Below are 14,100 nucleotides of genomic sequence, written 5' to 3'. Positions count from 1 at the left end.
GTAGCTCAGATCTCCCAGCAGGAGAAACATGTGAACAGTCAAGTACAGTAGAGTGTAATTTAAAAACATTCCTAATGGTTGTAATACATTTATGATGTGTCAGCACTAGATGCTTTACTTAGATAATTCCATTGAATCCCAAGAACATAGTTGCCGAATCTAGACTCACACCCAGGCCTTCCTGAAGCCACAGCTGTGTTCTTTACGCCCGTGCCCCCTGCTTCTTCCCAGTAAGTGCAAAGCAAAGGTTTATACCCATGTGCTGTCAGAACATCCAAGAGGGGCCCTTCACCTCATTTGGGGGTGCTTAGGAAAGCTTTCTTGGGGGTGTTGCTGTGTGAACTAGAATGCTGGAAGACAAGCCCATAGTGCCTTGCCGAGACAGAGCAAAATGGAGATGCAGTGGAGGAATGGGCTGGGTTCTGGAAATTACTCTTTGTTTTCTTCAGTATTATAAGCACAGTTATAGTATAGACCATTTTACACTACATTACCTAGAATATAACAATGCAATTTCATTTACAATCGTGCTTAGTGTTCCTAACACCAGAAAATTCCAAATAAAATCTTATGTCTAATCATCATCCTCATTTTTGTGTAAAAGATTTCAAAAGCCCGCAGCCTCAGGCAGTGTACTTAGGAGGGATTGTTACTCAACTGATCACCACAGCTTCGGATTCCTTCTACAACGTATATTTACCCAGAAATGTCACATGGGATTTTGCATTTATATAATGCTTTTTAGGGCAATGAAAACCCAATAAAATCAGCCGGCTTATTTAATGTTCAAAGTGTTTAATAAGCTTTTTTTTTTTTTTTGAATGAACCATTTAAATGAGTTTTTTTCTTTTTCCATTAATTAACTCACCAGTGCACCAAATACGTATCAGATAAATGAGTTGATAGGGTCCCCAGTTTAGTTGAAGATGCAATACGGAAAGCACTAATTAGGCAGGCAAGGGCTCCAGATAATTAAATAGTGATTAATAGATTTTTGTGCTACCAAAATTAAAAGTAACTAATTGGTTGAAAAAATATTTAAAATTGTGTGCTCGGTACTTACATGTTGAAAGTGATTCTGAGGGATACTAAGATTTTGTTGATTTTGTTAAGAGTGAAGGTTTTAATTTTTTACTAGTTTTTTCTCCTTCTGATATCTTGTGTCAAAGTGTTCCCGTGTTAATAGTAGAATATAATGGAAGTTTATGCAATTAAATACAGCAAGAGAATTTATAGACCATTTATCATTGGATAAGGGTCATATACTGTGAATTCAAAAAATAAAAGGGAATTCCATTTGTAGCCCACTCTTGCCTGAAGCTCACCTAATGAAATCTTTCTCACTCATAGAATTAACAGTGTATCCAGCCGAAAAGTATTTAACATTCTCCGTGCATACTAAGCATGCAAAAGTAGAATAAAACCTTGCATACTTACAGGGGATTTTTGTTGCTTTTTCTTCAGCCCAAATTAGGCGGCTCTTGTTCATTTAGTGCATTTGAAAGGAGCTGAAGTTTTAAAATTCTGAACTGTCAGTCCCCGTCATTTCATTTGACAGCTGACACTTTCAGAGTGAAGAACACACAAATCATGGGAGTAGAGTGAAATGCTGCTAATAAATGCTATTGTTTTTCCTGATGGAAAAGGAGCACCTTAAACAACTGTTTGTAGATCCAGCGGGTTTGTTATGATGCAAAATGCATGTTTGACTGTCACCATTTTTGTTTACTACCTGCAGAGCATAAAATTGCTGATTAAAAAATTGAAGAAACATAAGGCCAGATTCATTAAGAACCAGGCTTTTCTCCCCTACACCCACCTTTACACCCCACTCTCCCATTTTAGTGTGATAAACATAGAGTCTTCCTTCATTAAGGCATGAAACTAATAAATAATGTATGGTTATACATTAATATATTAATTATATTAATTAATTAGATTAATTATAAGATTTCTGTGTTTATGGGAAATAAGAACTCTGAAAATTTGTTTGTCTGCTTCTACTCTGCTTGCTAAATTGGGGAACTTGTGAAAGTTGGCTCTGCCATTTTGGAATTTTATGGAAGATGATCCATGATAGTTTTAGAGGCTTTATAGTTTTGTTTTCTATCATTAAACTTGTGAGTGAGGCTAAAGTGTTTGTAGGTAAATTTGAAGGAGCTACCTTCTAGATACAGAGAACCTCTGTGTATCTCTTAGGGCTATTGACCTGACCAAACTATATAGCATGACACATTATATTTTATTGAAACCTTTGTTAAGATTAGTTAATAATCTTCTAGCAAGAAGATCATTCCCATCTTGTTTAGTATGCAATCTTTCCCCTACCATAAAGAAGGAGAGAGGAATGGCTTGAGAAAAAAATGTGTTTGGTCTGTCTCATGGTCTATTATCACTCAAACACTTTTACTGCTAAAATATTTTATAAATATTGCTATCAAACTTAATAACTGTCTTTGACTAAGTAACCTCAGTAAGATGTGTAATAGATTGAAATTAGGTCTGACTCAAATAATGAACTAGAAAGGTTACACAGTATGGGATGTGATGGTTAATTTTATGTCTTGATTTACCTGGGGTACCCAGGTATTTGGTCAAATATTATTCTGGGTGTGTCTGTGAGGATGTTTTTGGATGAGATTAACATTTGAATCAGTAGACTGAGTAAAGCACATTATCGTCCCTATTGTGGGTGGGCCTCATCTAATCAGCTGAGGGCCTGTATGGAAAAAAAGTATGACTTCCTTTAAGTAAGAGAGAACTCCCCCTGCCTGACTACTTGAGTTGGGACATTGGTCTTTTTCTGCCTTTGCACTTGAAATGAAAATCAGCTCTTCTTATGTCTTAAGCCTGCAGGCTTTTGGACTAGATCCTGGTTCTCAGGCCTTTGAACTCCAGCTGGAACTACACCATTGGCTCTCCTGCTCTTTGGCTTCTAACTACAGATCTTGGGACTACTCAATCTCCATAATCACATGAGCCAATTCCTTATAATAAATCTCTTTCTATATACATATATCCTGTTTATTCTGTTTCTCTGGAGAACTATGATTAATTCATGGGGTTAAAATTCTGGAAAAAATATAGTAGTGAGAAAAGTTCAGGAGTGGATCATATTTCTTTTTTCTTTTTACATCATGACTTTGAGTTTTCAATGCCAATATAGGAAAAGGAAGTTATTTTCAATATTATTTCTTACTGATGAACTGACAGAGATAACTCACTTAACTGTCTAGACAGGAAACATACACACATACATTGGAAAACATTAAAAATCTCATTACCACATGGCCTTGAACAATGCTAACATCTTATGCACATATTTATGTCATGTGTATACAAAGTGCAGTTGATTGAGAAAGTGCTCAATGGAGCATCCATAAATTAGTCCTACTGGTATTCTACATATAATTTTCTTGCTTCTCAGTGTATCTATAAATCAGGAAATGCTTTGGACTTTTATGGAAAAGTAACCTTTACATTCAAAGGAACGTATGTGCAGATACTAAGTACGTGATCTCCATGGTTTTCATAGGAAAGCATGGAGAGTCTGTGCACCCCACTGGGAACCTGGAAGCTCGCTCCTCTTGGAAAAGCCATTCCTCTGCTTTCTAGTTTCACTGCTCTGACCTCTCCTCCAGGTTTCCCTTAAAGTGTGTTCAAACTTGAGTCACCATCTCTACTGTTCACTTACTCACCTTCTCAAAACCAACAGATCAGAAGTCAATGGGTGCTTTTTAAAATTCATGACTGTCATAGGATGTGTGATTCCCAAGACGGCTGTGGCAAATAACCAGTCTTTTGGATGGATAATATCCAGAATGTTATGCTGTGGCTAAGATTTTACCGGAGTTGCCCGTTATGCCCACAAATAAGCTGTTTGCTTGGTTTGTCATTCCCTTCCAAAGGTACTTAGGAGGGGCAGAAGCCTAGAGTGAGCAGTTAAGTTCCTCCTTGTGAGAGCACAAGTGAATTAAAGTTCCAGTGACTCAAGTCTCAGAGGCAATTACAAAGGTTTTCAGTAGTTAAACCAAGGTAACTTGCAAAGAGCCCAATTCCATTGCTGACTTGATCTTTAAATCAATATGTTTCCACGGACATTATATATGATAGCGTATGTAGGCTGGGAAACAAGGAACTGAGGCCTCGGAACAGATTTAAGGGGGAGAAAGTGAGTCTTTATATGAGGTTGGATATTCAAGTATTATCTAGGGCAAAAGTTTTTTAAAATCTTAAATTACCTGTCACTCTCTGGCAGAGAACAATTCCAGAGACTCGGGTTGGCTCTTACGGAGTCACTCCTCATAATGTCAGAGACCCCTGAAAGGGTACTTTGAAAGATATATTGCAAATTGTTATGCAATTCCCTACTCCTCTGGCCAGGAGAATTAGGAATTTGGGAGGTTTTTTATGTGGGGTAGGGGAAAGAGAGGGTAAAGAATTGACATGGAAATTTATTTTTAAGGACACTAAAACCTGGGCAGTTTTTACTGCATAGCCACAGGATACTGGCTAAAATAATTTGAAAGAAGGCAGTGGAGGGACTGAGCTAATGGCTACAGAGACTAGGTTCTGGAAAAACCATTTCAATACAATTTAAGTGGAGGAGGACATCATTGGTGTGACTATCACATGGCCAGGTCACAAAGCAAAGCCAGTTAGTAGTGCCCTCTGAGCCATGACTTGGACAGAAGGCCCATTTTATGGATTGCAGTTGAGTCAGCGTCTTTTTTTTTTTTTTATAAACATATAATATATTTTTATCCCCAGGGGTACAGGTCTGTGAATCGCCAGGTTTACACTTCACAGCACTCACCATAGCACATACCCTCCCCAATGTCCATAATCCCAGCCCCCTCCCAACCCCCCCCCATCAACCCTCAGTTTGTTTTGTGAGATTAAGAGTCACTTATAGTTTGTCATCCTCCCAATCCCATCTTGTTTCATTTACTCTTCTCCTACCCCCTTAACCCCCCATGTTGCATCTCCTCTCCCTCATATCAGGGAGATCATATGATAGTTGTCTTTCTCCGATTGACTTATTTAACTAAGCATGATACCCTCTAGTTCCATTCACGTCATCGCAAATGGCAAGATTTCATTTCTTTTGATGGCTGCATAGTATTCCATTGTGTATATATACCACATCTTCTTTATCCATTCGTCTGTTGATGGACATCTAGGTTCTTTCCATAGTTTGGCTATTGTAGACATTGCTGCTATAAACATTCGGGTGCACGTGCCCCTTCGGATCACTACGTTTGTATCTTTAGGGTAAATACCCAGTAGTGCGATTGATGGGTCATAGGATAGTTCTATTTTCAACATTTTGAGGAACCTCCATGCTGTTTTCCAGAGTGGTTGCACCAGCTTGCATTCCCACCAACAGTGTAGGAGGGTTCCCCTTTCTCCGCATCCTCGCCAGCATCTGTCATTTCCTGACTTGTTAATTTTAGCCATTCTGACTGGTGTGAGGTGATATCTCATTGTGGTTTTGATTTGTATTTCCCTGATGCCGAGTGATGTGGAGCACTTATTCATGTGTCTGTTGGCCATCTGGATGTCTCCTTTGCAGAAATGTCTGTTCATGTGCTCTGCCCATTCTTGATTGGATTATTTGTTCTTTGGGTGTTGAGTTTGCTAAGTTCTTTATAGATTTTGGACACTATCCCTTTATCTGATATGTCATTTGCAAATATCTTCTCCCATTCTGTCAGTTTTCTTTTGGTTTTGTCCACTGTTTCCTTTGCTGTGCAAAAGCTTTTGATCTTGATAAAATCCCAATAGTTCATTTTTGCCCTTGCTTCCCTTGCCTTTGGCGATGTTCCTAGGAAGATGTTGCTGCGGCTGAGGTCGAATAGGTTGCTGCCTGTGTTCTCCTCCAGGATTTTGATGGATTCCTTTCTCACATTGAGATCCTTCATCCATTTTGAGTCTATTTTCGTGTGTGGTGTAAGGAAATGATCCAATTTCATTTTTCTGCATGTGGCTGTCCAATTTTCCCAGCACCATTTATTGAAGAGGCTGTCTTTATTCCATTGGACATTCTTTCCTGCTTTGTCGAAGATGAGTTGACCATAGAGTTGAGGGTCCATTTCTGGGCTCTCTATTCTGTTCCATTGATCTATGTGTCTGTTTTTGTGCCAGTACTATGCTGTCTTGATGATGACAGCTTTGTAATAGAGCTTGAAGTCCGGAATTGTGATGCCACCAACTTTGGCTTTCTTTTTCAATATTCCTTTGGCTATTCGAGGTCTTTTCTGGTTCCATATGAATTTTAGGATTATTTGTTCCATTTCTTTGAAAAAAAATAGATGGTACTTTGATAGGAATTGCATTAAATGTGTAGATTGCTTTAGGTAGCATAGACATTTTCACAATATTTATTCTTCTGATCCAGGAGCATGGAACATTTTTCCATTTCTTTGTGTCTTCCTCAATTTCTTTCATGAGTACTTTATAGTTTTCTGTGTATACATTCTTAGTCTCTTTGGTTAGGTTTATTCCTAGGTATCTTATAGTTTTGGGTGCAATTGTAAATGGGATGGACTCCTTGATTTCTCTTTCTTCTGTCTTGTTGTTGGTGTAGAGAAATGCAACTGATTTCTGTGCATTGATTTTATATCCTGACACTTTACTGAATTCCTGTACAAGTTCTAGCAGTTTTGGAGTGGAGTCTTTTGGGTTTTCCACATATAGTATCATATCATCTGCAAAGAGTGATAGTTTGACTTCTTCTTTGCCGATTTGGATGCCTTTAATTTCCTGTTGTTGTCTGATTGCTGAGGCTAGGACTTCTGGTACTATGCTGAATAGCAGTGGTGATCACGGACATCCCTGCCGTGTTCCTGACCTTCGCGGAAAAGCTTTCAGTTTTTCTCCATTGAGAATGATATTTGCGGTGGGTTTTTCATGGATGGCTTTGATAATATTGAGGTATGTGCCCTCTATCCCTACACTTTGAAGAGTTTTGATCAGGAAGGGATGCTGCACTTTGTCAAATGCTTTTTCAGCATCTATGGAGAGTATCATATGGTTCTTGTTCTTTCTTTTATTAATGTGTTGTATCACATTGATTGATTTGCGGATGTTGAACCAACCTTGCAGCCCTGGAATAAATCCCACTTGGTCGTGGTGAATAATCCTTTTAATGTACTGTTGAATCCTATTGGCTAGTATTTTGGTGAGAATTTTTGCATCTGTGTTCATCAAGGATATTGGTCTGTAGTTCTCTTTTTTGATGGGATCCTTGTCTGGTTTTGGGATCAAGGTGATGCTGGCCTCATAAAATGAGTTTGGAAGTTCTCCTTCTATTTCTATTTTTTGGAACAGTTTCAGGAGAATAGGAATTAGTTCTTCTTTAAATGTTTGGTAGAATTCCCCCGGGAAGCCGTCTGGCCCTGGGCTTTTGTTTGTTTGGAGATTTTTGATGACTGTTTCAATCTCCTTACTGGTTATGGGTCTGTTCAGGCTTTCTATTTCTTCCTGGTTCAGTTGTGGTAGTTTATAAGTCTCTAAGAATGCATCCATTTCTTCCAGATTGTCAAATTTGTTGGTGTAGAGTTGGTCATAGTATGTTCTTATAATTGTCTGTATTTCTTTGGTGTTGGTTGTGATCTCTCCTCTTTCATTCATGATTTTATTTATTTGGGTCCTTTCTCTTTTTTTTGAGAAGTCTGGCCAGGGGTTTATCGATCTTAATTCTTTAAAAGAACCAGCTCCTATTTTTGTTGATTTGTTCTATTGTGTTTCTGGTTTCTATTTCATTGATTTCTGCTCTGATCTTTATGATTTCTCTTCTCCTGCTGGGTTTAGGGTTTCTTTCTTGTTCTTTCTCCAGCTCTTTTAGGTGTAGGGTTAGGTTGTGTACCTGAGACCTTTCTTGTTTCTTGAGAAAGGCTTGTAGCGCTATATATTTTCCTCTCAGGACTGCCTTTGTTGTGTCCCACAGATTTTGAACCGTTGTGTTTTCATTATCATTTGTTTCCATGAATTTTTTTCAATTCTTCTTTAATTTCCTGGTTGACCCATTCATTCTTTAGAAGGATGCTCTTTAGTCTCCATGTATTTGGGTTCATTCCAAAATTCCTCTTGTGATTGAGTTCTAGCTTCAGAGCATTGTGGTCTGAAAATATGCAGGGAATGATCCCAATCTTTTGATACCGGTTGAGACCTGATTTAGGACTGAGGATGTGATCTATTCTGGAGAATGTTCCATGTGCAGTAGAGAAGTATGTGTATTCTGTTGCTTTGGGATGAAATGTTCTGAATATATCTGTGATGTCCATCTGGTCCAGTGTGTCATTCAAGGCCTTTATTTCCTTGTTGATTTTTTGCTTGGATGATCTGTCCATTTCAGTGAGGGGAGTGTTAAAGTCCCCCACTATTATTGTATTATTGTTGATGTGTTTCTTTGATTTTGTTATTAATTGGTTTATATAGTTGGCTGCTCCCACGTTAGGCACATAGATATTTAAAATTGTTAGATCTTCTTGTTGGACAGATCCTTTGAGTATGATATAGTGTCCTTCCTCATCTGTTATTATAGTCTTTGGCTTAAAATCTAATTGATCTGATATAAGGATTGCCACTCCTGCTTTCTTCTGATGTCCATTAGCATGGTAAATTCTTTTCCACCCCCTCACTTTAAATCTTGAGGTGTTTTCAGGTTTAAGATGAGTTTCTTGTAGGCAACATATAGATGGGTTTTGTTTTTTTATCCATTCTGATACCCTGTGTCTTTTGATTGGGGCATTTAGCCCATTCACATTCAGGGTAAGTATTGAGAGATATGAATTTAGTGCCATTGTATTACCTGTAAGGTGACTGTTACTGTATATTGTCTCTGTTCCTTTCTGATCTACTACTTTTAGGGTCTCTCTTTGCTTAGAGGACCCCTTTCAATATTTCCTGTAGAGCTGGTTTGGTGTTTGCAAATTCTTTCAGTTTTTGTTTGTCCTGGAAGCTTTTAATCTCTCCTTCTATTTTCAATGATAGCCTAGCTGGATATAGTATTCTTGGCTGCATGTTTTTCTCATTTAGTGCTCTGAATATATCATGCCAGCTCTTTCTGGCCTGCCAGGTCTCTGTGGATAAGTCTGCTGCCAATCTAATATTTTTACCATTGTACGTTACAGACTTCTTTTCCCGGGCTGCTTTCAGGATCTTCTCTTTGTCACTAAGACTTGCCAATTTTACTATTAGGTGACGGGGTGTGGACCTATTCTTATTGATCTTGAGGGGGGTTCTCTGAACCTCCTGGATTTTGATGCTTGTTCCCTTTGCCATATTGGGGAAATTCTCTCCAATAATTCTCTCCAATATACCTTCTGCTCCCCTCTCTGTTTCCTCTTCTTCTGGAATCCCAATTATTCTAATGTTGTTCCGTCTTATGGTGTCACTTATCTCTCGGATTCTCCCCTCATGGTCCAGTAGCTGTTTGTCCCTCTTTTGCTCAGCTTCTTTATTCTCTGTCATTTTGCCTTCTATGTCGCTAATTCTTTCTTCTGCCTCATTTATCCTAGCAGTGAGAGCCTCCATTTTTGATTGCACCTCATTAATAGCTTTTTTGATTTCAACTTGGTTAGATTTTAGTTCTTTTATTTCTCCAGAAAGGGCTTTTATATCTCCCAAGAGGGTTTCTCTAATATCTTCCATGCCTTTTTCGAGCCTGGCTAGAACCTTGAGAATCGTCATTCTGAACTCTAGATCTGACATATTACCAATGTCTGTATTGATTAGGTCCCTGGCCTTCGGTACTGCCTCTTGTTCTTTTTTTTGTGGTGAATTTTTCCGCCTTGTCATTTTGTCCAGATAAGAGTATATGAAGGAGCAAGTAAAATACTAAAAGGTTGGCAACCACCCCAGGAAAATATGCTTTAACCAAATCAGAAGAGATCCCAAATCGTGAGGGGGGAGAAAGGGGATAAAAAGAGGTTCAGAAAGAAAAAAAGAAAAGAAACAATTAAAAAAAGAAAATGGATAAAGTAAAAATATAAAAAAGAAGAAAATATATATATATTAGATAAACTAGTTAAAAATGTTAAAAAAGAAAAGGGTAAAATTAAAAAAAAATTTGGCAGAAGAAGAGAGAAAAAAATTGAAAAAGAAAAAAAAAATTAACTGCAAGGCTAAAGAATCATGGGGAGAAAGCCATGAGTTCCGTGCTTTGCTTTCTCCTCCTCTTGAATTCCGCTGCTCTCCTTGGTATTGAAACTGCACTCCTTGGTAGGTGAACTTGGCCCTGGCTGGGTTTCTTGTTGATCTTCTGGGGGAGGTGCCTGTTGTAGTGATTCTCAAGTGTCTTTGCCCAGGCGGAGTTGCACTGCCTTTACCAGGGGCCGGGCTGAGTAATCTTCTCAGGTTTGCTTTCAGGAGCTTTTGTTCCCTGATCACTTTCTGTAGAGTTCCAGAGGATGGGAATGAAGATGGTGGCCCCCCGGTCTCCGGCCCGGAGGAGCTGAGAGCCCGGGGCCCCACTCCTCAGTGCGCCCTCAGAGAACATTGCCCAATTACTCCCGTCACCCTGCCTCCGGCCGCGCTCCGAGCTGACCGAGCCTGTGACCGGTTCAAGGTAACCCCGAGCTTAGAGCTTACTCCTCGGCTCTGTCTCTGCAGCCGGCTTCCCCGTTCTAATACCTGTAAGCTCTGCGACACTCAGACACCCCCGATCCTTCCGTGACCCTGCGGGACCTGAGGCCACGCTGACCCCGCGTGGGCTTCACTCCGGTTAAGCCTCTGGAGCGATGTCCCTCAGCGGAACTCACTTTTAAAAGTCCTGATTTTGTGCTCCGTTGCTCTGCCGCTCGCCGGGAGCTGGCCCCTCCCCGCGGGGTCTATCTTCCCGTCGCTTTGGATTTACTTCTCCGCCAGTCCTACCTTTCAGAAAGTGGTTGATTTTCTGGTTCTAGAGTTGCTGTTCTTCTTCTCTTCGATCTCCCGTTGGATTTGTAGGTGTTTGCAATCTTTAGATAAGCTATCTAGCTGATTTCCCGCGACCTGAAGTAGTCTCAGCCTGCTACTTCTCTGCCATCTTGACTCCTCCCCCGAGTCAGTGTCTTTTTAAGTGTTTCATGTGCCTAAAACCTTGGGCTTTGGAGAGAGACAAGCTTGAGTTCAAATCCCAGCTCCTCGGTTACTAGCAGGGTGCCCTGAGAAATGGACTAAATCTCTTTAGGCTCCATTTTTTTTTTTAAAGATTCTATTTATTTATTTGACAGAGAGAGAGAGAGATCCCAAGTGGGCAGAGAGGCAGGCAGAGAGAGAGAGGGGAAGCAGGCTCCCCACTGAGCAGAGAGCCCGACGAGGGGCTTGATCCCAGGACCCTGAGATCATGACCTGAGCCCAAGGCAGAGGCTTAACCTACTTAACCACCCAGGCGCCCCTAGGCTCCATTTCTTCCCCTGCTAAATTGGTTTCATAATAGTTACCCACCTCCTACTGAAGGAGATTCTAGATAGAACCTGCTTAGCAGAGGTCCTGGCACTTAGCAGGTGCACCATGCAGTTTAGCTGATTAATTACTTGCAGAAACTAAGAAATGAAAGCTGATATCATTAGGGCAACATAATGCAAAGTAGATAGAATAAGGCAGCCCCCGGAAATCTGAGTTGGCTTCATGCAAATGAAACACCACTGGTAGTACAATGAGTTTGAAAGAAAGAAAAAGTTTCATCTTTAGTTTTATCAACAGTGAACACACTGCGGGGGCCACTTTCTAAATGCTTTCTAACAGTGACAGCTGAGATATTACTATTAAAAATGGACAAATGTAAACTATTGCTTCTTCTTGGATAGCACTGATTCACTGAGTATTCATCTAGTGTGAGCGTGTATTGCAATCTTGATAAACAGAATTGATAACAATACTTGAAAATAAGGCATTCTCCAGGGACTTTAGGTGGTGTAGGTGAACCTTTTACTAGTGAAAGAACGATAAGGATGTTATAGCTCTCTTCCATTCACAAAGCTTGGTGGGGGGGTGGGATACCCAAATATCAGAAACATATGCTTTTAAAATTCTGTGTCTGAGCCTGCAACACTCACTGAGTTTTATGTAAAGAGATAAGAATCTATTCAAGGACTGTCACAAGCTGTTTGGGTGAACAGAACCACTGTTGCTAAACCATTGTTGATATTCTTAAATGGGTTGCAATGAGAACCACCTGTAAGCCCGACAGGTTTGGGAATGGTGAAAATTATCAAGGGATCCAGGTCAAAATAATGTAAATAAGATGGGTAAAGAGAGGTTGATTAGTATCAGTGAGTCACAGGGTGACAAAAACTTCAAGGATGAAGAATGCAGCAACAGGTGTGACTTCTTCCAGAAGCGTGGCAAGAATATGTTTCTGAGGGATGAGAATATCACTCAGTGGTAGTCTGGAAAATTGGGATTCCTGAATCCATTCACTTTCCATATTATTTACCCTAATTCTGCTAGGCATAAAGTGGTCGGGAGACTTCGCAGCTTCAGAAAACATATACAGCATTGAGAAATAGATTAACCAGATTTGGAGGTGAAGAACTTTCTGGAAAAGATACTTGGAAGTCTCCTTTGCTATCTTGTTGGAGCAGGACAAGTTGAGGTGGGTGATACAAATTTGTCAGCTGTTTTATACTTGCTAGGTGAATTCCCAAACCTTATCTCATTTGACCCTCATGCCATAGGCACCATGAAGGAAGTCTTGATCAGTAAAAAATCTTCATGAGCTGTGTTGTTCTAGATGAATTTGATGAAGCATAGTGAAAATAAAGATAACTAGAGATAAAATGAATTAAAATGAATCTCTTCTGAGCATTTGAGTCTCAAAAATTCTGGTCTCATTCTTTGCAGATTCACATTAGTATATTTTCTAGATATTTATTAAATGGTTGAAGCACCAAGGCTGTTTATATGGTGGTGGTGCTAGAGTGGGAGCTGAAAGGATTCCTAACCAAAGAGTTTTAGAGAGGAGAGGAGAAATGCATGTTAATAATAACAAAACAAAATACTATGCTAGCTGGATGGAGAAGGAAGGATCAAGCACAGGAGCTCTGTAAGCAATGGCCTGGTTCTGCTACTTATTAGCTGGATAAAATCAGGGAAAATTCTTTTACTTCTCGAAACCTCAGTCTCCTCCTTGGTAAGGAGCACCTATAACATGTCTAAAGCACTTACCATAATGCCTAGTGTGTACTGAGTATTCAAACATGGTAGCTTTCATGAATCATTATAAGCTATGTGCTATGTTTAGGGGCATTATGGAAGACTTGATGGCATGTTACTTGATCTGATTTTTGAAAGACTGAGATTTCAACCTTAGAAAGTAGGGTGGTATAGTTAATGAAAACAAAGTGAGACAAATGAAAAAAAAAAGTCTTATACTTTGATGTTAAAAAACTTGGTTCATTCTCCTATTTCTGGTCAGTTTTTATTGGCTTTCTATTATATGCCAGGCACTGGGTATGTGACTTAACCTGTGTGAGCCCCAGTCTCTGGATCAGAAAGTTGAAATAAAGAGCATATCTATTTTTCATGGTTGGTGCTGTGAGGAAGAAATGTAACAATGTTTGAAGGAAGCACTGTTTTGATCTGAAAATTATTGCTGCTATTGCAATTATTACTTCAAGGTGAACAGAAAGGATAGGAAAGTGCTGAGAGGCTGGCAAGAATTAAAGACATGGCACACTGAATGTGAGGGGAATGACCAAAAGGTAGCTATGACAGGAATGTCCAGGTATAGAAGGAACTACTTTGATGGAGTAATCTACGGAGGGTCTGAATGCTGGGCTCAGGGTTTGGGCTTTACTTTGTGCGCAAGAGAGAATCAGTGAAGGTTTTGAAAGCGTATTACATGTTCTGGAAAGATTAACCTATACCCTATATTGCAATGGTCTGGGAAAGCGCCCATTGGTTACATTATTAGTGAGGAGAACATAAAATCCTTAAGCACTGGTTACCATGCCCCCCACCTTTTCCTGGCTCTGGTCTGTGTCATTCTTTGACTATCCTTCAATAATTCTCAGCCTGAGGTGTCTATAATAATCTTCTTTGGAAATTCGGAAATGTATGAATGTTAAGACTTTGCTCCAGACTATTGAATTAGCATAGGGATGGTAGGGC

The 14,100-nt window shown here is 39.6% G+C and overlaps 1 long non-coding RNA gene across 2 annotated transcripts in view; it reads left to right on the top strand.

Moving 5' to 3' along the window:
• Positions 1–14,100, top strand: part of LOC125104868 (uncharacterized) — a 147,268-nt gene that overhangs the window by 126,772 nt on the left and 6,396 nt on the right. The window contains exon 5 of one of the 2 annotated variants that reach the window (XR_007128750.1): positions 12,439–12,583. The exons of the other annotated variant lie outside the window; for it this stretch is intronic. This is a non-coding gene — a long non-coding RNA (uncharacterized LOC125104868). The remainder of the gene's footprint in view (positions 1–12,438; positions 12,584–14,100) is intronic. 2 annotated transcript variants of the gene reach the window in all.

This window comes from Lutra lutra, chromosome 7 (genome assembly GCF_902655055.1).
Source record: "Lutra lutra chromosome 7, mLutLut1.2, whole genome shotgun sequence".
Lineage (NCBI taxonomy): Eukaryota > Metazoa > Chordata > Mammalia > Carnivora > Mustelidae > Lutra > Lutra lutra.
The sequence above is the reverse complement of the archived record's forward strand: the minus strand, read 5'-3'. Positions and strand labels throughout refer to the sequence as shown.